The 22,379-nt window shown below is 42.6% G+C and overlaps 1 protein-coding gene across 2 annotated transcripts in view; it reads left to right on the top strand.

Moving 5' to 3' along the window:
• The window catches only part of LOC126241793 (uncharacterized), a 210,954-nt gene that overhangs the window by 14,398 nt on the left and 174,177 nt on the right, over window positions 1–22,379 (top strand). The gene's annotated exons all lie outside the window — the stretch shown is intronic.

The raw sequence follows: 22,379 nt of genomic DNA, 5'->3' as shown, positions 1-22,379 counted from the left end.
CACAAGTGAAATTTCCCACAGTGCACCTAACGACATTTATGGTGTTAGAAGACGCTGAACGCGTAAACGCTTGTCATAACAACGGTATAGAGTTCATCTTTTGGCTCTGCAGCTCTTGTCTTTCTTTCCGTGTTTGTGGTTAAATTGTAGGATACTAGATCCGCCTGTATGCAAAAACACTGTTTTTTATTTTTACCCAAATATGTTTCGGCACCTGTGTGCCATCATCAGTGGGTTTTGTTTATTGAAAACGTGATTTTACGTTATATGGTTTTGCAGGACACCACACAGATGATGATGACGATGATGTTTGGTTTGTGGGGCGCTCAACTGCGCGGTCATCAGCGCCCGTACAAAGTCCCAGTTTTCTCACAGTCCAGTTTTTACACAGTCCAAATTAGCCACGGCCATGAATGATAATGATGATGATAATGACGAAATGACAACACAAACACCCAGTCCCCGGGCAGAGAAAAATCCCCAAACCGGCCGGGAATCGAACCACACAGATGATCCTGCAAAACCATATAATGTAAAATCACGTTTTCAATTAACAAAACCCACTGGTGATGACACAGAGGTGCTGAAACACGTTTGGGTAAAAAAAATAGCTGTGTTTTTGCATAAACAGTACAGAGCGTAAAAAATCACTTTTTCTGCCGAAGAAGTGGGCTGGGGCCAGGCGATGACCGCTTTAACTGCAACGCTCTGTAGAGTCATTATGTCACTGTGTAACGTTTCCAGATCTAGTTTCTATTCCAAACTCATTGTCACGAAACCTTCTACAACCCGCCAAAGTGTACAGGTATCGTTTCATTACATCGCAATCATAAATGATCTGTGTTGGATAACGTCGGAAGGCTCGTGCGCATCTGCATCTATATCCACACTCTACAAACAACTGTGAAGTGGATGGCAGAGAGTGCCTCCCACTGCACCAGTTATTACCGCTTCTTCCCGTTCCATTCACGTACGGGGTGCGGAAAGAACGATATATGATTCTTTCCAAACATAGGACATCATCGTCAAATGTTACGATATATTATAGCATCTGTGACACCCATATGTTTGTAAGCTCTTTGTATGCACCAAAACATGTGGTGCGTGGTTGGAATGATCTCAGCGACAAATCTAAAGTGTACAGTGAGAACTATTACGTGTGCAACAACGAGGATGCAGTGCGAATGCATTTACATCGATTGGATGAACATTATGGAAACAAACACTCGAAACCGACGTTTCACGTAAGTCACATGCAACGAAAATCTGCAACGCAACCATCTGTGTGTGGCGTGTTTGTAATTATGTTTTATTTATATTTTAGGACAATCAATCTATAAAAACACACCAAATGTAGAAAGAAAGCGTGTAAACCGTCTGATGATGAATCGCAACGATTCGAAACCGGTAACGGTTTCCTTTGAATAAAGGAACTCAAAGTAAATTTGTGGCTGGTTGCTGTCTTAGCACCGTCAACATTTGTCTTCAAAAACAGCCACGGTCTCCAACATGTCATCATATGACAATATTGCAGATAGTTAGGGGGTTGTAGCATATTCTCAGAACCATCATGTAAAGTTTGTCGTTGAAATTGTGTAAGGAACCTACCTCGCAATAATTTTCATCTACCTTCAAGAGTCTACCAGTTTAGTTTCTCCAGCATCAACCCATTCTAGTATGTGTCGTACAGGTACTTCATATGCACTCTCCTTTGTAGACTGATTGCATTTACCCATTATTATACCAGTGAATCGAAGTATGTCACGTGTTTTACCTACACTGAAGCTATATGACCGTTGCATTCCACATTCCAAGAAATTGTTACTCCCTGGTATTTTGAGTTGACAGATATCAATTGTGACTGGTTGGTATCGTCATCATAGGGCACTACATTTTGTTCCGTTTTGTGATGTCCCAATTTTACGTTTCTGAACGTTTAAAGCAAGTTGCCAATCTTTGCACCACTTTGTAATCTTATCAAGACAGGCGCAGTATTTTTGAGACAGTACTTTCCTTATAGATAACTGCATCATTTGCGAAAAGTACGAGACTGCTATTAATATCATCTACAAGGTCAGTAATATACAACACGGACAGCGAAGGTAACTGGGGCATACGTGAAGTTACTTCTGCATCTGTCGATTGACTATCCATCCGAGATAATATGCTGCATAATCCCAACCAAGAACTCCTCAATCCATCTCACATTTTGCCTGATACGATACACAATCGCACTTTCGATAATAAGAAAATACGGGCAAGTCACAGAACCATGAATTTATTGTGAAAGGCAGTAAGAGATGGAGAGAATCGTTCCTTTGTGTAGGGACCGGCAGTTGAGCCTCAACATAAATTAATGTAACATACCGCATGAAGAGACCCACCATTGTTTGATCATCTGAAAGTATCATCGAGAGGTATTTGATGAGGAAAAAGCACATAAAACAAGTCATAAGAAAAGTGAATGCCAAATTGAGACTAACAGGAAGAATCGTATGGAAATCTAAATTCACCCACAAATGAAGTAGCTTAGAAAACTCTATTTCCGGCCGATTCTTGCGTTTTACATTTCAGTCTTGCACCTCATTCGGTAGTATTAGCAGTTGGGACAGAAAATATCAAAAAAAAAAAAAAGCGGTGCATTCCCTCAGTGGATCGTTTTAGCGACCCTGAGAGCTTAATAGAGATGCTTACGAAACGCCAATTACAGTACCAAGACGTCAGGCATTGCGTGTCACGAGAAAGTTTACTGTTGTAATTCAGAAAGGCGTACATCTACAAGGTGAATCATACAACATGTAACACATTACGTCATCCCACATACATCTCGTGTAATGAGTATTAAGGGAAAATAAGAGAAATTTGAGCTCATGTAGAACATGACAGAGGAGAATTACCCTCCGCCACACACCTTAAGGTGGTTTGCGAAATATAAATGACGCAGTAATTCTGCCGTAAAGTAATTGCTTTATTTTATGTGAGTAGACGACTGATAGTGTCTCTGATCTTTCCCCCTTTCTTGGCAGTATCGGATGTGATATAAGCCAGTACTGTCGAAGGGTATCTATGACTCAGAATATGACGTTCTGCAAATGATTCCGACGTGCAGAGGCACTTTTTTTTGTGCTGTTTGTTGTTCCCTGCGTGACGTACGCAGAGGTCACAGTTGCCCCACCGGCCTCGGAGGAGGTGTCGACCAGTTGTTGACGCGAAGCAAGCATCCAACAGCCGACTCTCCGCGTACCAGTAATTGCTGTGACGTCCCGGACATGCGTCACTAGGCAGATGGCGCCATCGCTCAGTCTTCACTGTCGGAAGAGGCGCCTGAGTCGCATGACAACTAAGCTCCACTTGAAAGCAACGTCTCGACTCCCTTGCTTCGAAACCCCTTCCTAACAAGTTTACTTCATCGTTGAAATAAAGCTCTCGATAAAGAATTCTGACACAAGATCAAACTGAAAGAAGGAAGGACAGGTGCCATACTGAGGTAGCGATATAGTTCTCATTTGCCTTCTTGGGAGTAGGTGAGAAAGGGGCGAGGTGTAACAGAGCGTCATCGACATCTGTTTATTACTGCAAACTACTCTGCACTCTGCCCTATTCTCTTCTTTACATACAGGGTGATTCAAAAAGAATACCACAACTTTACAAATGTGTATTTAATGAAAGAAACATAATATAAACTTCTGTTATACATCATTACAAAGAGTATTTAAAAAGGTTTTTTTTCACTCAAAAACAAGTTCAGAGATGTTCAATATGGCCCCCTCCAGACACACGAGCAATATCAACCCGATACTCCAACTCGTTCCACACTCTCTGTAGCATATCAGGCGTAACAGTTTGGATAGCTGCTGTTATTTCTCGTTTCAAATCATCAATGGTGGCTGGGAGAGGTGGCCGAAACACCATATCCTTAACATACCCCCATAAGAGAAAATTGCAGGGGGTAAGATCAGGGCTTCTTGGAGGCCAGTGATGAAGTGCTCTGTCACAGGCTGCCTGGCGGCCGATCCATCGCCTCGGGTAGTTGACGTTCAGGTAGTTACGGACAGATAAGTGCCAATGTGGTGGCGCTCCATCCTGCTGAAATATGAATTGTTGTGCTTCTTGTTCGAGCTGAGGGAACAGCCAATTCTCTAACATCTCCAGATACTGTAGTCCAGTTACAGTAGCACCTTCGAAGAAAAAGGGACCAAAAACTTTATTGGCTGAAATGGCACAGAAAACGTTCACCTTAGGCGAGTCACGTTCATACTGAGTTTTTTCCCGCGGATTCTCAGTGCCCCATATACAGACATTGTGACGGTTGACTTTCCCGTTAGTGTGGAAAGTTGCTTCATCACTAAACACAATCTTTGAAACGAAAGATTCAACTGTTTCCATTTGAGCAAGGATAAAATCACAGAAATCGATTCTTTTAATCTTATCAGCTGCAGACAGTGCTTGAACCAATTTCAGACGATAAGGTTTCATAACTAACCTTTTTCGTAGGACTCTCCATACAGTTGATTGTGGAATTTGCAGCTCTCTGCTAGCTCTGCGAGTCGATTTTCCTGCGCTGCGAACAAATGCTTGCTGGATGCGTGCTACATTTTCATCACTCGTTCTCGGCCGTCCAGAACTTTTCCCTTTGCACAAACACCCATTCTCTGTAAACTGTTTATACCAACGTTTAATACACCACCTATCAGGAGGTTTAACACCATACTTCGTTCGAAATGCTCGCTGAACAACTGTCGTCGATTCACTTCTGCCGTACTCAATAACACAAAAAGCTTTCTGTTGAGCGGTCGCCATCTTAGCATCAACTGACGCTGACGCCTAGTCAACAGCGCCTCAAGCGAACAAATGTACAACTAAATGAAACTTTATAGCTCCCTTAATTCGCCGACAGATAGTGCTTAGCTCTGCCTTTTGTCGTTGCAGAGTTTTAAATTCCTAAAGTTGTGGTATTCTTTTTTAATCACTCTGTATTTTAATGCAGTTACCTGCTCATCTCGTGTACCGCGCGGAACGCTTGACTATGGGACCGCGGTTAAACGACATTCGGACACGTGTCGTTCGAACAATCGTTCGTTAAACAGGCCAACCTTGGAGTGGTGTTTACGCAATGTCTCACAGCTGCGTAGGGGAATGCTGGGCTTGTTGCAGTCTCCACCACAGAAAAACAATCCACTAACAGTAAAACAAGGAAACACACCCCAGACCTGTATTGAACACCAGAGGTAGGAGTACGGTGAGCTGTTGGAGAGTTGTTTTGTATCCAGCCAGGTGACAAATTAGCGTTTAGTGAAGGCTCATGACGTGTAGTCATTGGAAAGCGGTGCAACGACGGACACCGCAGAAAAGACCTCTACGTTTATTGGTGCCCACCTTACAGTCTCTTTCCAATATATCACACATTCCGTTCAGCTGCCATTCCAAGCCCTTAGGTTTCTCTGACAGAATTGGAATGTCGTAGACAAACCACTAAGTTTTTCCTTCTTCTCCATAAACTTTAAATCCATTTCTTTCGTTTCCTTAACAGCTCATTGCACAGATAAAATAACATAGGGAGGTATGCTACAACTTTATCTCACTCCCTTCTCAATTACAACTCCCATTTCATGTTCTTCGGCTCTTATAATGCAGACTGGTTTCTGTACAACTTATAAATAATTTTTTGCTCCACGTGGTTTATCCGTGCTACTCTCAAAATTTAAAGGAATATACATAAAAACAAACAGCTTCACTGTCATACTGTTGTGACTGTATGTGTGTGTGTGTGTGTGTGTGTGTGTGTGTGTGTGTGTGTGTGTGTGTGTATGTGTACGTGTGTGTACGTGTGTGTTCCTGGTTTATGGGCGCCCGACGGCGAGGTTATCAGGACCCGTATGAAAAATTTTAGGAACGAATGTGGATACTATTTTCAAAATGTCGTGAAACAAGTTAGACTCTGACACAATTACGAGTACACTGACTTCAAATGTTCAAATGTGTGTGAAATCTTATGGGACTTAACTGCTAAGATCATCAGTCCCTAAGCTTACACACTACTTAACCTAAATTATCCTAAGGACAAACACACACACCCATGCCCGAGGGAGGACTCGAACCTCCGCCGGGACCAGCCGCACAGTCCATGACTGCAGCGCCTCAGACCACTCGGCTAATCCCGCGCGGCGTACACTGACTCCTCGTAATGTCAGTATAACCGATCTACCCATCTCATTCTGATCATTAGATAAGTAGATCGCGTGACTAATGAGGAGACACTAAACAGAACTGGGGTTAATTGGAGGTAAGTTCCTATGGGACCAAACTGCTAAGGTCATCGATCCCTAGGCTTACACACTACTTAATCTAACTTAACGCTAAGGACAACACACACAACAATGCCCGAGGGAGGACTCGAACCTCCGACGGGGATAGGCGCGCGAATCCTGGCTAAGCGCCGTCAGACCGCACGGCTACCCAGCGCGGCGAACTGGGGAGAAAATAAGTTTGTGGCAGAAGGCGACTAAAGGAAGGGATCGGTTAATAGGACACATTCTGAGACATGAAGGAATCGTCAAATAATTAGTATCGGAGCGAAGGGAAGTGCGTTTGCGTTTGTGTGTGTGTGTGGGGGGGGGGGGGGAGAAAGTAAAAATTGCAGAGGCAGACCAAGAGAGGAGTACAGTAAACAGGTTCAAATCGATGTAGGTTGCAGTAGTTATTCGGAGCCGAAGAGGCTTGCCAGGATAAGGCTAACACGGAGAGCTGCATCAAACCAGTCTTCCGACTGAAGACCACAACTAGAAACACCACATATGTGACAGTGAAACTTCATGTGATTCTGCTCGACTACTACGAATGTCAAGAGATAATTAAATAGCTATCAACAGACTGAAAATAAGTGCAGCTTCATTACAAGAACGTTTCCCCTACTCATCTGCATCAACAAACATTTATCCGCATTTAAAGCAAGCTACCACTCGTCCTACCAAACAGAAATAGTGTCTACCCTAATCTCCCCCCCCCCCCCCCCCAACAGTCATTCAACGACAACGCTTTCCCGCACTGAACAGTGGGATCTCAGACCGTTTCCCGCCCAACTGACAAAACGTTTATGTACCTGGGGAACTGGGACTAGCACTCGTGGGAGGGTGCGTACTGCGGAGCTCAACACAAGAGACTGTTTAGAGTTCTGCTCAGAGACAATTCTCACGCACCGCACACTCTCGTCGGCACTGTTCCCAACCATTGTTCAACTCTCGGTTCTGGAGGACAGTGAAATTTTCCTAGACTCTCTCCCTCTAGGCGCCGAGTGTAGCGCCGGCTTCAGGGTACACTCGAGGCGGGTAACGGCAATGGGCAGACGCAGGCCGGAGATCTGGACCAGCGATACGTGCAGAGAAACGCGGACAGCGCCGCCTTCGCAGAGCCCAGCCGTGTCGACTGTTCTCTGTAGACACGATGGCGCGACCAAGTGCGGGCCAGACATAGTGGCGCGCGCCACACGGCGAGTCGGCAGCTGTTTGTGGAGCCGCAGGATCCATTATCATCCGCCCCGCCTCAAGGCTGAGGGCCCATTCCTTTTACGTAACAGCTCCTGGCAAAGTCGCGCCGCTTCCGCTGCTATACACTTTGTCACCTGCAAGCAAGCAACAACCACGGCGGAGCTTACACCAATCTACACTACTGGCCATTAAAATTGCTACACCAAGAAGAAAAGCAGATTATAAACGGCTATTCATTGGACAAATACATTATACTAGAACTGGCATGTGATTACATTTTCACGCAGTTTGGGTGCATAGATCCAGAGAAATCGGTACCCAGAACAACCACCTCTGGCCGTAATAACGGCCTTGATACGCTTGGGCATTGAGTCAAACAGAGCTTCGATGGCGTGTACAGGTACAGCTGCCCGTGCAGCTTCAACACGATACCACATTTCATCAAGAGTAGTGAATGGCGTATTGTGACGAACCAGTTGCTCGGCCACCATTGACCAGACGTTTTAAATTGTTGAGAGACCTGGAGAATGTACTGGCCAGCAGTCGAACATTTTCTGTATCCAGAAAGGCCCGTACAGGACCTGCAACATCCGGTCGTCCATTATCCTGCTGAAATGTAGGGTTTCGCAAGGATCGAATGAAGGGTAGAGCCACGGGTCGTAACACATCTGAAATCTAACGTCCATTGTTCGAAGTGCCCTCAATGCGAACAAGAGGTGACCGAGACGTGTAACCAATGGCACCCCATAACATCACGCCTGGTGATACGCCAGTATGGCGATGACGAATACACGCTTCCAATGTGCGTTCACCGGGATGTCGCCAAACACGGATGCGACCATCATGATGCTGTAAACAGAACCTGAATTCATCCGAAAAAATGACGTTTTGCCATTTGTGCACCCAGGTTCGTCGTTGAGTACACCATCGCAGGCGCTCCTGGCTGTGATGCAGCGTCAAGGGTAACCGCAGCCACGGTCTCCGAGCTGATAGTCCATGCTGCTGCAAACGTCGTCGAACTGTTCGTGCAGATGGTTGTTGTCTTGCAAACGTCCCCATCTGTTGACTCAGGGATCGAGACGTTGCTGCACGAGCCGTTACAGCCATGCGGATAAGATGCCTGTCATCTCGACCGCTAGTGATACGAGGCCGTTGGGATCCAGCATGACGTTCCGTATTGCCCTACTGAACCCACCGATCCCATATTCTGCTAACAGTCATTGGATCTCGACGAACGCGAGCAGCAATGTCTTGATACGATAAACCGCAATCGCGATAGGCTACAAACCGACCTTTACCAAAGTCGGAAACGCGATGATACGCATTTCTCCTCCTTACACGAGGCATGAAAACACGAGGCATGAAAACAACGTTTCACGAGGCAACGCCGGTCAGCTGCTGTTTATGTATGAGTAGTCGGTTGGAAACTTTCCTCATGTCAGCACGTTGTAGGTGTGGCCACCGGCGCCAACCTTGTGCGAATGCTCTGAAAAGCTAATCATTTGCAGATCACAGCATCTTCTTCCTGTTGGTTAAACTTCGCGTCTGTAGCACGTCATCTTCGTGGTGTAGCAATTTTAATGGCTAGTAGCGTAGTTTCCGGCGCTGCTGAAACTTCCACCGCACGAGCTGTCGCAGTGGTTAAACCGGTGAGTTCATTTATGTTAGTAGCGGGATACAATTCCTTACTTCCACACTTACATCTACACCTAAATCTCCATCTACATGGTTACTCTGCAATTTACACTTAAGTGTCTGGCAGAGGGTTCATCGAACCATTTTTATACTACTTCTCTACCATTCCACTCTCGAATGGAAAAAGGGACACCTAAATCTTTTCGTTCGAGCTCTGATTTCTCTTATTTTATTATGATGATAATTTCTCCCTACTTAGGTGGGTGTCAACAAAATATTTTCGCATTCGGAAGAGAAAGTTGGTGATTGAAATTTCGTAAATAGATCTTGCCGCAAAGAAAACCGCCTGTGTTTCAGTGACTGCCACCCTAACATGCGCATCATATCAGTGACACTCTAACCCCTATCCCACGATAACACGAAACGAGCTGCCCTTCTTTGCACTTTTTCGATGTCCTCCGTCAATCCTACCTGGTAAGGATCCCACACCGCGCAGCAATATTCCAGCAGAGGACGGACAAGTGTAATGTAGGCTGTCTCTTTAGTGGGTTTGTCACATCTCCGAAGTGTTCTGCCAACAAATTGCAGTCTTTGTTTCGCCTTCCCCACGATATTATCTATGCGGCCTTTCCAATTTAAGTTGCTCGTAATTGTAATTCCTAGGTATTTAGTCGAGTTGGCAGCCCTTAGATTTGTGCGATTTATCGTATACCCAAAATTTATCGGATTTCTTTTAGTACCCATGTGGATGACCTCGCACTTTTCATTGTTTAGTGCCAATTGCCACTTTTCGCACCATACAGAAATTCTCTTTAGATCATTTTGTAATCGAAATTGATCGTCTGATGATTTTACTAGACGGTAAATTACAGCGTCATCTGCAAACAATCTAACGGGGCTGCTCAGATTATCACCTAGATCATTTATGTAAATCAGGAACAGCAGAGGGTCTATGACACTACCTTGCGGAATGCCAGATATCACTTCTGTTCTACTCGATGATTTACCGCTTATCACTATGAACTGTGACCTCTCTGAGAGGAAATCACGAATCCAATCACGCAACTGAGACGATACTCCATATGCACGCAATTTGAGTAATAGTCGCTTGTGAGGAACGGTATCAAAAGCCTTCTGGAAATCTAGGAATATGGAATCGATGTGAGATCCCTTGTCGACAGCACTCATTACTTTATGGGAATAAAGAGCTAGCTGTGTTGCACAAGAACGATATTTTCTGAATCCGTGTTGGTTATGTATCAATAAGTCATTTTATTCAAGGTGATTCATAATGTTCGAGTACAGTATATGTTCCAAAATCCTACTGCAAATCGAGGTCAGTTATATGGGCCTGTAATTGAATGGGTTACTCCTATTTCCTTTCTTGGATATTGGTGTGACCTGTGCTACTTTCCAGTCTTTAGGAACAGACCTTTCGTCAAGTGAGTGGGCCGGCCGGTGTGGCCCAGCGGTTCTAGGCGCTTCAGTCTGGAACCGCGTGACCGCTACGGTCGCAGGTTCGAATCCTGCTTCGGGCATGGCTGTGTGTGATGTCCTTAGGTTAGTTAGGTTTAAGTAGTTCTAAGTTCTAGGGGACTGATGACCTGAGCTGTTAAGTCCCATAGTGCTCAGAGCCATTTGAACCATTTGAATCAAGTGAGTGGTTGTATATGATTGGTAAGAAAGGCGCTATTGTGTCTCCACACTGTGAAAGGAACCTGATTGATATACCATCTGGACCGGAAGACTTGCCTTTCTTAAGTGATTTGAGTTGTTTCGCAACACCTAAGATATCTACTTTTATGCCACTCATGCTAACAGCTGTTCCGGTTTCGAATTCTGGAATATTTACTTCGTCTTCTTTCGTGAAGAAATTACGGAAAACTGTATTTAGTAACTCCGCTTTAGTAGAACCATCATCGGTAACATTTCCATCGCTATCGCGCAGTGACGGTATTGACTGCTTTTTGCCAGTGGTGTACTTCACTTACGACCATAATCTTTTTGGGTTTTCTACCATATTTTGAGACAATGTTTCATTGTGGAAACTATTAAAAGCATCTCGCATTGACGTCCGCAGTAAATTTCGAGCTTCCGTGAAACTCAACCAGTCTTGGGGATTTTGCGTTCTTCTGAATTTGGCATGATTTTTTCGTTGCTTCTGCAACCGTTTTCTGCCGTGTGACAATTATTGAACTGTATTAAGTAAAATCGTCATCAGTTCTGAACAGTTCGCGTCAGGACGTTTACACGGCACGATTGGACGCGGGACGTGATGGGAATTAGTATGCGCTCTATGGTTTGGTCTAGCGACGAAGCCCACTTTCAATGGCTCTGAGCACTATGGGACTTAACTTCTGTGGTCATCAGTCCCCTAGAACTTAGAACTACTTAAACCTAACTAACCTAAGGACATCACACACATCCATGCCCGAGGCAGGATTCGAACCTGCGACCGTAGCAGTCACGCGCCCACTTTCATTTGGATTGGTTTGTCAGTAAACAAATTTGGCGCACTTGGGGAACTCAGAATCAGCATTTAGCGTTCGAGAAGTCTCTTCACCCTCAACCGGTGATTGTGTGGTGGGCAATGTCCAGTCACGGGATAATCGGTGCGATATTCCTTGATGGCATGGTGACTGCCGGACGGTACGTGAAGGTTTTGGAAGTGATTTCACCCCCATTATACAAAGTGACCGTGATTTCGACGAGGTGTGGTTCATGCAAGACGGAGAGTGTTTGGTGTCCTGGAGAAGCACTTTCGGGACCGCATTCTGGCTCTGGGGTGCTCAGAAGCCACTGGCATGGGCCTCGATTTAGCACCATATTTTCCGGATCTGAACACATGCGACTCCTTTTCGTGGGGCTATATTAAAGACAAGGTGCACAGCAATAACCCGAAAACCATTGCTGAGCTGAAGACAGCCATTCAGGAGGTCATCGACAGCATCGATGTTCGACACTTCAGTGGGTCGTGCAGAATTTCGCTACACGTCTGCGCCACATCATCGCCAATGATGGCAGGCGTAAAGAACATGTCATAACCTAAAGCGGAATATCTGTAGTTACGTTTCCATGCTGAATTAAGTGTGTGCACGCCGTGGTTTCTATTTTACGTTTTTTTTCATATAGTTCAATAATTATCACCCTGTAGGTTTCCGGTAGTTTAATATAAATACAAATAAAACGATTTTCTGAGTCAGTCACTTGTTTATTGTACCACTTTCTATGCTTCACACTATCATTTGTAGTTAAATTTCTGGTATTCGTGTAGCGCACAGTGTATATGTTAAATCTTAAAGGACTTAACTGCTAAGGTCATCAGTCCTTAAGCTTACACACTTCTTAAGCTAAATTATCCTAACGACACACACACACACCCATGCCCGAGGGAGGACTCGAACCTCCGCCGGGACCAGCCGCACAGTCCATGACCGCAGCGCCTTAGACCGCTCGGCTAATCCCGCGCAGCGCGCACAGTGTAAAGGTAGAGAGCGAGGAACTGGAGTGGAAACAGCTAGTAAAAACACATTTACCCCAAAAAACGTAATTTTTCTATTTGACTCGAGGTCAGTGCTGTTCTTTACATAAAACAAATTTACACAAGCTTATTGCGATTACTACATAAGAATTAGAATCACGTGTTCTACAGGCACAAAAGGAACTTGTGAAACGTGCTTGAATGCACTCGGTTTAGAATAATCAACTAGCCCCTGTCACTGAAAGTCTGAACATGCACATGTCTGGTAAGATGATGCAATTTTACAATTTTTCCAGGGTATTAAACTGCCCATATATGGTAACAAAAATATTTGAAAAACTTCCATAAAACACGGGGGTGACAAGGAGATAAAACATACACATTTTTTTAAAAAGAATATGAAAACAGTCAATTCCGATAAACAGCTCACAGACTACTTTTCGCAGTAGCAGGCCACGTGAAAACCTGTGTTTCTTCTTCTGCTGACAATAAAACTTGTTTTTTAATCTGCACAGTAGCGGAAAAGTTTGATTATACAAACTTCGTGAGTGCATGGCTGTAAAGCAGAAGCGAATGGGTGTTGAATACTGCTATTTTTTTATATTCGCTCTTCACTGTACACGAAATGTTATAGTTCGTTTAATTTATACTAAAATATTATACGCACCAGAGAGGTGCTTATATTTGTATTAAATACAAATATTATCGACAGAAGCCCTTGAGATGTGACGCAATAGAAGAATACAGAATATTAGATGAGTAAATCGAATAACAAATGAAGAGGTACGGAACTGACTCTGGGTGAAAAGAAATTTATGGCACAGCTTGACTAAATGAAGGCATTACAGTTTATTTTTATGTACACACGCTGTGTTATCAATATGTGGCTGGATTGCAACAGAAAGCGCAGTTGTGCAAAAGCAGGAGCAAGAGCGTCAGGAATGACTATAGCAAAATTACTTTAATAAGTTTATAAGGAATTGATACTTATTACAAATTATAAAAGTGTTATTGACATAAACCGAAACAATTTTCAATAAGTTTAATTCATTATCACTGCAAATACGTGTATCATCTACCATTCATTAATAACTTAGTAAAATCATTGTTGATGCTCACACTTCTGAATATTCACGTTTGCATATTCTGTTGTCATTCATTCACATACTAATTTTATGAGTAAATGCTTTACAAAATAGATGAAACGTATTTGTTTTTCATTTGAACTGCTGTTGTATGAAGACATCTGTCCGCTACACCAACACTAAGAATGTAACTACATATTGCTCTACTTGAAGATGACGATGTGCATCATCGTATTTTATAGTCCTACAGTAAATAACTGAATGGCGCAAAAATTGTTTTATCCCAATTTAACTACGAGTCCCAGTCTTCATGATTCCGTCTTTTGTGGACTAAATAATTATTCGGCCGGCCGGAGTGGCCGAGCGGTTAAAGGCGCTACAGCCTGGAACCGCACGACCGCTACGGTCGCAGGTTCGAATCCTGCCTCGGGCATGGATGTGTGTGATGTCCTTAGGTTAGTTAGGTTTAAGTAGTTCTAAGTTCTAGGGGACTTATGACCACAGCAGTTGAGTCCCATAGTGCTCAGAGCCATTTGAACCATTTTGAATAATTATTCCTCAATCGCTTCAGGTATTTGTAAATTCTTCATTTGTGTGGCCATAGTGTCGATACTATCTTTACAATTCCTAAGGGTATTTTCGTTCTGTAGGACGTCCTTATCAGGAGAAAGAAAACTGGCATTCTACGGATCGGAGAGTGGAATGTCAGATCCCTTAATCGGGCAGGAAGGTTAGAAAATTTAAAAAGGGAAATGGATAGGTTAAAGTTAGATATAGTGGGAATTAGTGAAGTTCGGTGGCAGGAGGAACAAGACTTTTAGTCAGGTGAATACAGGGTTATAAATACAAAATCAAATAGGGGTAATGCAGGAGAAGGTTTAATAATGAATAAAAAAATAGGAGTGCGGGTTAGCTACTACAAACAGCATAGTGAACGCATTATTGTGGCCAAGATAGATACGAAGCCTACACCTACTACAGTAGTACAAGTTTATATGCCAACTAGCTCTGCAGATGACGAAGAAATTGAAGAAATGTATGATGAAATAAAAGAAATTATTCAGATAGTGAAGGGAGACGAAAATTTAATAGTCATGGGTGACTGGAATTCGTCAGTAGGAAAACGGAGAGAAGGAAACATAGTAGGTGAATATGGATTGGGGGGAAGAAATGAAAGAGGAAGCCGCCTAGTAGAATTTTGCACAGAGCATAACTTAATCATAGCTAACACTTGGTTCAAGAATCATAAAAGAAGGTTGTATACCTGGAAGAATCCTGGAGATACTAAAAGGTATCAGATAGATTATATAATGGTAAGACAGAGATTTAGGAACCAGGTTTTAAATTGTAAGACATTTCCAGGGGCAGATGTGGATTCTGACCACAATCTATTGGTTATGAACTGCAGATTGAAACTGAAGAAACTGCAAAAAGGTGGGAATTTAAGGAGATGGGACCTGGATAAACTGAAAGAACCAGAGGTTGTAGAGAGTTTCAGGGAGAGCATAAGGGAACAATTGACAGGAATGGGGGAAAGAAATACAGTAGAAGAAGAATGGGTAGCTCTGAGGGATGAAGTAGTGAAGGCAGCAGACGATCAAGTAGGTAAAAAGACGAGGGCTAATAGAAATCCTTGGGTAACAGAAGAAATATTGAATTTAATTGATGAAAGGAGAAAATATAAAAATGCAGTAAATGAAGCAGGCAAAAGGGAATACAAACGTCTCAAAAATGAGATCGACAGAAAGTGCAAAATGGCTAAGCAGGGATGGCTAGAGGACAAATGTAAGGATGTAGAGGCTTGTCTCACTAGGGGTAAGATAGATACTGCCTACAGGAAAATTAAAGAGACCTTTGGAGAGAAGAGAACCACTTGTATGAATATCAAGAGCGCAGATGGCAACCCAGTTCTAAGGTATCAGGTGATACCTTTTAGTATCTCCAGGATTCTTCCAGGTATACAACCTTCTTTTATGATTCTTGAACCAAGTGTTAGCTATGATTAAGTTATGCTCTGTGCAAAATTCTACTAGGCGGCTTCCTCTTTCATTTCTTCCCCCCAATCCATATTCACCTACTATGTTTCCTTCTCTCCGTTTTCCTACTGACGAATTCCAGTCACCCATGACTATTAAATTTTCGTCCTACAGAAAAGGCGCTGAAGAAACTGCAAAAAGGTGGGAATTTAAGGAGATGGGACCTGGATAAACTGAAAGAACCAGAGGTTGTAGAGAGTTTCAGGGAGAGCATAAGGGAACAATTGACAGGAATGGGGGAAAGAAATACAGTAGAAGAAGAATGGGTAGCTCTGAGGGATGAAGTAGTGAAGGCAGCAGACGATCAAGTAGGTAAAAAGACGAGGGCTAATAGAAATCCTTGGGTAACAGAAGAAATATTGAATTTAATTGATGAAAGGAGAAAATATAAAAATGCAGTAAATGAAGCAGGCAAAAGGGAATACAAACGTCTCAAAAATGAGATCGACAGAAAGTGCAAAATGGCTAAGCAGGGATGGCTAGAGGACAAATGTAAGGATGTAGAGGCTTGTCTCACTAGGGGTAAGATAGATACTGCCTACAGGAAAATTAAAGAGACCTTTGGAGAGAAGAGAACCACTTGTATGAATATCAAGAGCGCAGATGGCAACCCAGTTCTAAGGTATCAGGTGATACCTTTTAGTATCTCCAGGATTCTTCCAGGTATACAACCTTCTTTTATGATTCTTGAACCAAGTGTTAGCTATGATTAAGTTATGCTCTGTGCAAAATTCTACTAGGCGGCTTCCTCTTTCATTTCTTCCCCCCAATCCATATTCACCTACTATGTTTCCTTCTCTCCGTTTTCCTACTGACGAATTCCAGTCACCCATGACTATTAAATTTTCGTCCTACAGAAAAGGCGCTGAAGAAACTGCAAAAAGGTGGGAATTTAAGGAGATGGGACCTGGATAAACTGAAAGAACCAGAGGTTGTAGAGAGTTTCAGGGAGAGCATAAGGGAACAATTGACAGGAATGGGGGAAAGAAATACAGTAGAAGAAGAATGGGTAGCTCTGAGGGATGAAGTAGTGAAGGCAGCAGACGATCAAGTAGGTAAAAAGACGAGGGCTAATAGAAATCCTTGGGTAACAGAAGAAATATTGAATTTAATTGATGAAAGGAGAAAATATAAAAATGCAGTAAATGAAGCAGGCAAAAGGGAATACAAACGTCTCAAAAATGAGATCGACAGAAAGTGCAAAATGGCTAAGCAGGGATGGCTAGAGGACAAATGTAAGGATGTAGAGGCTTGTCTCACTAGGGGTAAGATAGATACTGCCTACAGGAAAATTAAAGAGACCTTTGGAGAGAAGGTGGAAGGAGTATATAGAGGGTTTATACAAGGGCGATGTACTTGAGGACAATATTATGGAAATGGAAGAGGATGTAGATGAAGATGAAATGGGAGATAAGATACTGCGTGAAGAGTTTGACAGAGCACTGAAAGACCTGAGTCGAAACAAGGCCCCGGGAGTAGACAACATTCCATTAGAACTACTGATGGCCTTGGGAGAGCCAGTCATGACAAAACTCTACCATCTGGTGACCAAGATGTATGAGACAGGCGAAATACCCACAGACTTCAAGAAGAATATAATAATTCCAATACCAAAGAAAGCAGGTGTTGACAGATGTGAAAATTACCGAACTATCCGTTTAATAAGTCACTGCTGCAAAATACTAACGCGAATTCTTTACAGACGAATGGAAAAACTGGTAGAAGCGGACCTCGGGGAAGATCAGTTTGGATTCCGTAGAAATGTTGGAACACGTGAGGCAATACTAACCTTACGACTTATCTTAGAAGAAGGATTAAGAAAAGGCAAACCTACGTTTCTAGCATTTGTAGACTTAGAGAAAGCTTTTGACAACGTTAACTGGAATACTCTCTTTCAAATTCTGAAGGTGGCAGGGGTAAAATACAGGGAGCGAAAGGCTATTTACAATTTGTACAGAAACCAGATGGCAGTTATAAGAGTCGAGGGGCATGAAAGGGAAGCAGTGGTTGGGAAAGGAGTGAGACAGGGTTGTAGCCTCTCCCCGATGTTATTCAATCTGTATATTGCCAAGCAGTAAAGGAAACAAAAGAAAAATTCGGAGTAGGTATTAAAATTCATGGAGAAGAAGTAAAAACTTCGAGGTTCGCCGATGACATTGTAATTCTGTCAGAGACAGCAAAGGACTTGGAAGAGCAGTTGAACGGAATGGACAGTGTCTTGAAAGGGGGATATAAGATGAACATCAACAAAAGCAAAACGAGGATAATGGAATGTAGTCAAGTTAAGTCGGGTGATGCTGAGGGGATTAAACTAGGAAATGAGACACTTAAAATAGTAAAGGAGTTTTGCTATTTAGGGAGTAAAATAACTAATGATGGTCGAAGTAGAGAGGATATATAATGTAGACTGGCAATGGCAAGGAAAGCGTTTCTCAAGAAGAGAAATTTGTTAACATCAAGTATAGATTTAAGTGTCAGGAAGTCATTTCTGAAAGTATTTGTATGGAGTGTAGCCATGTATGGAAGTGAAACATGGACGATAACTAGTTTGGACAAGAAGAGAATAGAAGCTTTCGAAATGTGGTGCTACAGAAGAATGCTGAAGATAAGATGGGTAGATCACGTAACTAATGAGGCGGTATTGAATAGGATTGGGGAGAAGAGAAGTTTGTGGCACAACTTGACCAGAAGAAGGGATCGGTTGGTAGGACATGTTTTGAGGCATCAAGGGATCACAAATTTAGCATTGGAGGGCAGCGTGGAGGGTAAAAATCGTAGAGGGAGACCAAGAGATGAATACACTAAGCAGATTCAGAAGGATGTTGGTTGCAGTAGGTACTGGGAGATGAAGAAGCTTGCACAGGATAGAGTAGCATGGAGAGCTGCATCAAACCAGTCTCAGGACTGAAGACCACAACGACAACAACAGTTGCAACTACAAGAAATAGCGTGTTTTTTCACCAGATACGTTTCGCTTTATCGAGGCAAATCATTATCAGTGCTCTGTAATTAAAGATATTTATAATTTACTTTGAAGATCAAAAAACAGTTCGTAAAAAGCAATGTATTGGTAACGAACTGTTTTTCGATCTTAAAAGCAAATCAAATTGCAAATATCTTCAATTACAGTCCACTGATGGCACCTTACCTCAATAAAGCGTAACCCGTCTGGTGAAAAAAACACACTATTTCTTGTAGTTGCAACCACAGAACGAAAATATCCTGAGGAATTCAGGCATTTGCGTTGATAAGAAGGTCATGGTCAGATACGCCCTGACTTGAGCTAAACTAAGGCTTAGTGTTAGGAGGCATTCGTCGCTAAAAGATGTCTCGTAGTATCAAATATATTCTTTAATTTGAGGAATAAATTTCTAAATTTTAGAGGAGTCTTTACGTCTGGTGCACAGCAATGAAAGGAAGTGAATCGTGCGTGGACCGTGGGAAAGGCAAAATGTAAGAGAATCGAAGCGTTTGAGATGTGTTGTTACAGAAGGATGGTGAAAATTAAGTGGATTGATAAGACAAAAAAATTGAGAGGTTCTGCACAGGATCGATGAGGTAAGGAATGTGTGTTGAACACTGGATAGAAAAAGAGACAGGGTGATGGGACGTGTATTAAGGCATCAGGGAAAATCTTTTACAGTAGTAGAGGGACCTGTAGAGAGTAAAAACTACAGAGGAACATAGTGATAAAATATGTTCAACAATTAATTAATGAAGTTTGATGTAAGCGCAACACTGAGGTGCAATGGTTGACACACGATAATAGTCGTGGCAGACAGCATCAAAGCAGTAATCACTAACTTTCACTATCCCTTCCGTTTTCGACTGTGAGGCCTAGCAGCATTTTTTTTTTTTTTGAGCGAAACCAGAGATTCTCAAACCATACCATCAATTCATCAGTTAGCTCTGTGAAGTTTAGAGAGACGTGTAAAGGAGCTGACAGCATTGAAGATTTAAAGGGAGTTGTGAGTGGGCATCAAGAAATTTTTATTTGGTGGTGGAGGAGGATGTGGCGGGTATAAATTGTAGACGGAGACTCCAGCAAACAGATTCAAGTGTATGTAAGTCGCAACAGTTATGCTTAGACTAAGAGACACCTACAAGATTCCTTTGTATAACAAGCCGGCGTTGCCGTCACGTACGGAATTTGTTTATGGGTGCGGAAAGCTTGTAATTCGACTGCCACGTAAACCGGAACAATACGGTTGAAACGGCAGCACACATCACGACTGAGACAAACAACATCTTTAGCAACAAAAATTTATCGTGATCAAACCAAACATCAAATTCTTACTCGTACAAACAGGTCTACAATTTTCGCCCCTCGTTTCCTTAATGGCTAGTAAACAACCGTCGTGACGTCGGAAAGAGTAAACGAATCGATTGGTTTGTGCGGCGAAGACGTGGCCCATCTAATCCATTAGAGAAGAAGTATTGGCTGCCGGGATGACGATTAATGGCCTCTAACTGCACACGAGGTTAAAGACGTACCTCTCGCGTACTTTAGTACGTTGTTGTGGCTGAGTGTGCTATAGCACATGGCAGAACGCAGTAAATAAATCTATAAAACTGTGTAACATCATAAATAATCAAAATGCCACAATGAGGGCACAACAGAATATAAATTCCCTTGTAACGGATAGGCAGAAATATGGGACTGGAGGAACGGTGGAACTGCAATAATTGACCGCATAGGCACTGCCAAACAAAAACTGCTCCCGGCACCGCAGGCGCAGCTGTATCCTAAATCTAAAAGAATTTACACCAACTGACTCCTACGTCATTTTATACTCCAAGAAAAATGCAAATCAGTCTAAGACTTCAAAACATACATACCAGTAGAATTCGACAAGTACAAGAAGATAATTTTCAAAATCAAATACAGACTTTTCCTGTGGCAATTTTCCAGCATGGATTTTAATGTAAAAGGAAACAGACACAGGGAAATAGTGCGCTGATAGATAAAATGGAAGATTTTTATTCCATTTACTTTAAAATTTATATGTACTATTTTTTTCAATGTTGGACGAAAAAAAACAATGCAAGACAGAAGCGAAATATGCTGCTGAAAAAATACTGGATATCTGATTCGTATATGTATTTAAAAGACTTCGCTAATGGCTGAAAGAAATAAGGAAGATGGGACTGAAATTGCTGTTTGATATTTTCTGCATGGTCAGCATAAAAAAACTAAAAATAGGGTCTGGGTACTCTGCAAGGGAACCTTTAGAAAGCGAGACAAGGAAATACGGAATTGTCACCACTTACGAGAGACCGTAGAGGTGTCTCCCAATAAGAAGAAATTGAAATACATTTCCTGCCAAGTGTAGCTATTGAAGATTGCATATAAGATCTGAATGCTGCAGTTGTTACTGTTTTGTTATTGTATAATGTAAAACGCTGATCTGAAATCTTAATGTAACAGTGTTTAGATATTTATCATTAACAAAAAATAAATAAAAAATCAGCTTACCTTGTACAAAGACTAGAATAAATACAGAGTAATCAGGAAAGTGAGTAAATTACAGAATACAAACCCAGAGTTGTTGCTTTTGAGCCCAAATCGCTCATAAGATTATTTCCGTCGTTTGTCGCTCCCCTCACTTCTCGCTATGACGTATTAATGTGGAAAATTCCTAATGCCAACATATTCCAGTTCTACTACTGTGCTGTAACTCCCGTTATAATTGGTTGGGGTAACTCAGTTCAAAGGTCGAAGAAAAGCTAGAGCATTCCAGCTCCAATAGTATCGTACGCAGCAAACCACTGCGATATTCAAAACCATCACTGAGGTGAAGCCCGCTTTACTTAGGTCACAGACTGGCAGAAGTGGCTGAGGTCCTCCTAACAAATATTTTTTATCTTAGATTATACACGATCAGACCAAAAGCATCCGGTCACCTTTTAGAGGACATTAATGTGGCATGTGTTCATTCTTCGTATTTATGACGACTTGAATTCTGTTGTAGACACGATCAGGTGTCAGAATGTCTGTAAAGGAATGACAGCTCATTCGTCCTCAAGAACCAAAACCAGAGAAGGTAATCATGTTGGACGCTGGGGTCTGGAGCAAGGTGTTCCATTGGGATCGGGCCGGACTCTGGGCAGGCCAGTCCAGGTACTACACATAAACCATTGCCTCACAGATACTTCTTTCTCAATGACGGGTTGCATTGCAATGCTGCATTGTAACGCCTACGGACTGTTCCTCTACTGTAAGCAATACACAATACTGTCAGATGCGTTCGTATCCTTCCGCTTTTAACGTTTTCTGACATGCGATAAGAGGTGCACACTGTAACGAATAAAACCACCCGCATCCTCACACCACCTCCTCTGCACTTCACTGCTTGCACCCCAGACGTTCGCCAATCCCAGACCCTTCCGTGGGATTGTCGTGGCGCATAGCGTGATTCATCACCGCAAACCACGCTTTTGCAGTCATCCACTGTCGAGAGACGTCGCTCTTTGTACCTCGCGTGTCGTTTGGCACTGACTACAGAAATGTGTGACTTTGACCACTGTATCTCATTCTTTTTAACTCCCTGCACGCAGTCATTTTGCTAGGTGCGCTGCTGCTAGCAGGTTAAAACTAAAAAGTGATTTCTTCCGTTGTTTTCATGCTGTTTTTTACAGTTACTTTCCGCAATGCTCG

The sequence above is a fragment of the Schistocerca nitens genome, chromosome 1, assembly GCF_023898315.1.
Source record: "Schistocerca nitens isolate TAMUIC-IGC-003100 chromosome 1, iqSchNite1.1, whole genome shotgun sequence".
Taxonomy (NCBI): domain Eukaryota; kingdom Metazoa; phylum Arthropoda; class Insecta; order Orthoptera; family Acrididae; genus Schistocerca; species Schistocerca nitens.
The sequence above is the reverse complement of the archived record's forward strand: the minus strand, read 5'-3'. Positions and strand labels throughout refer to the sequence as shown.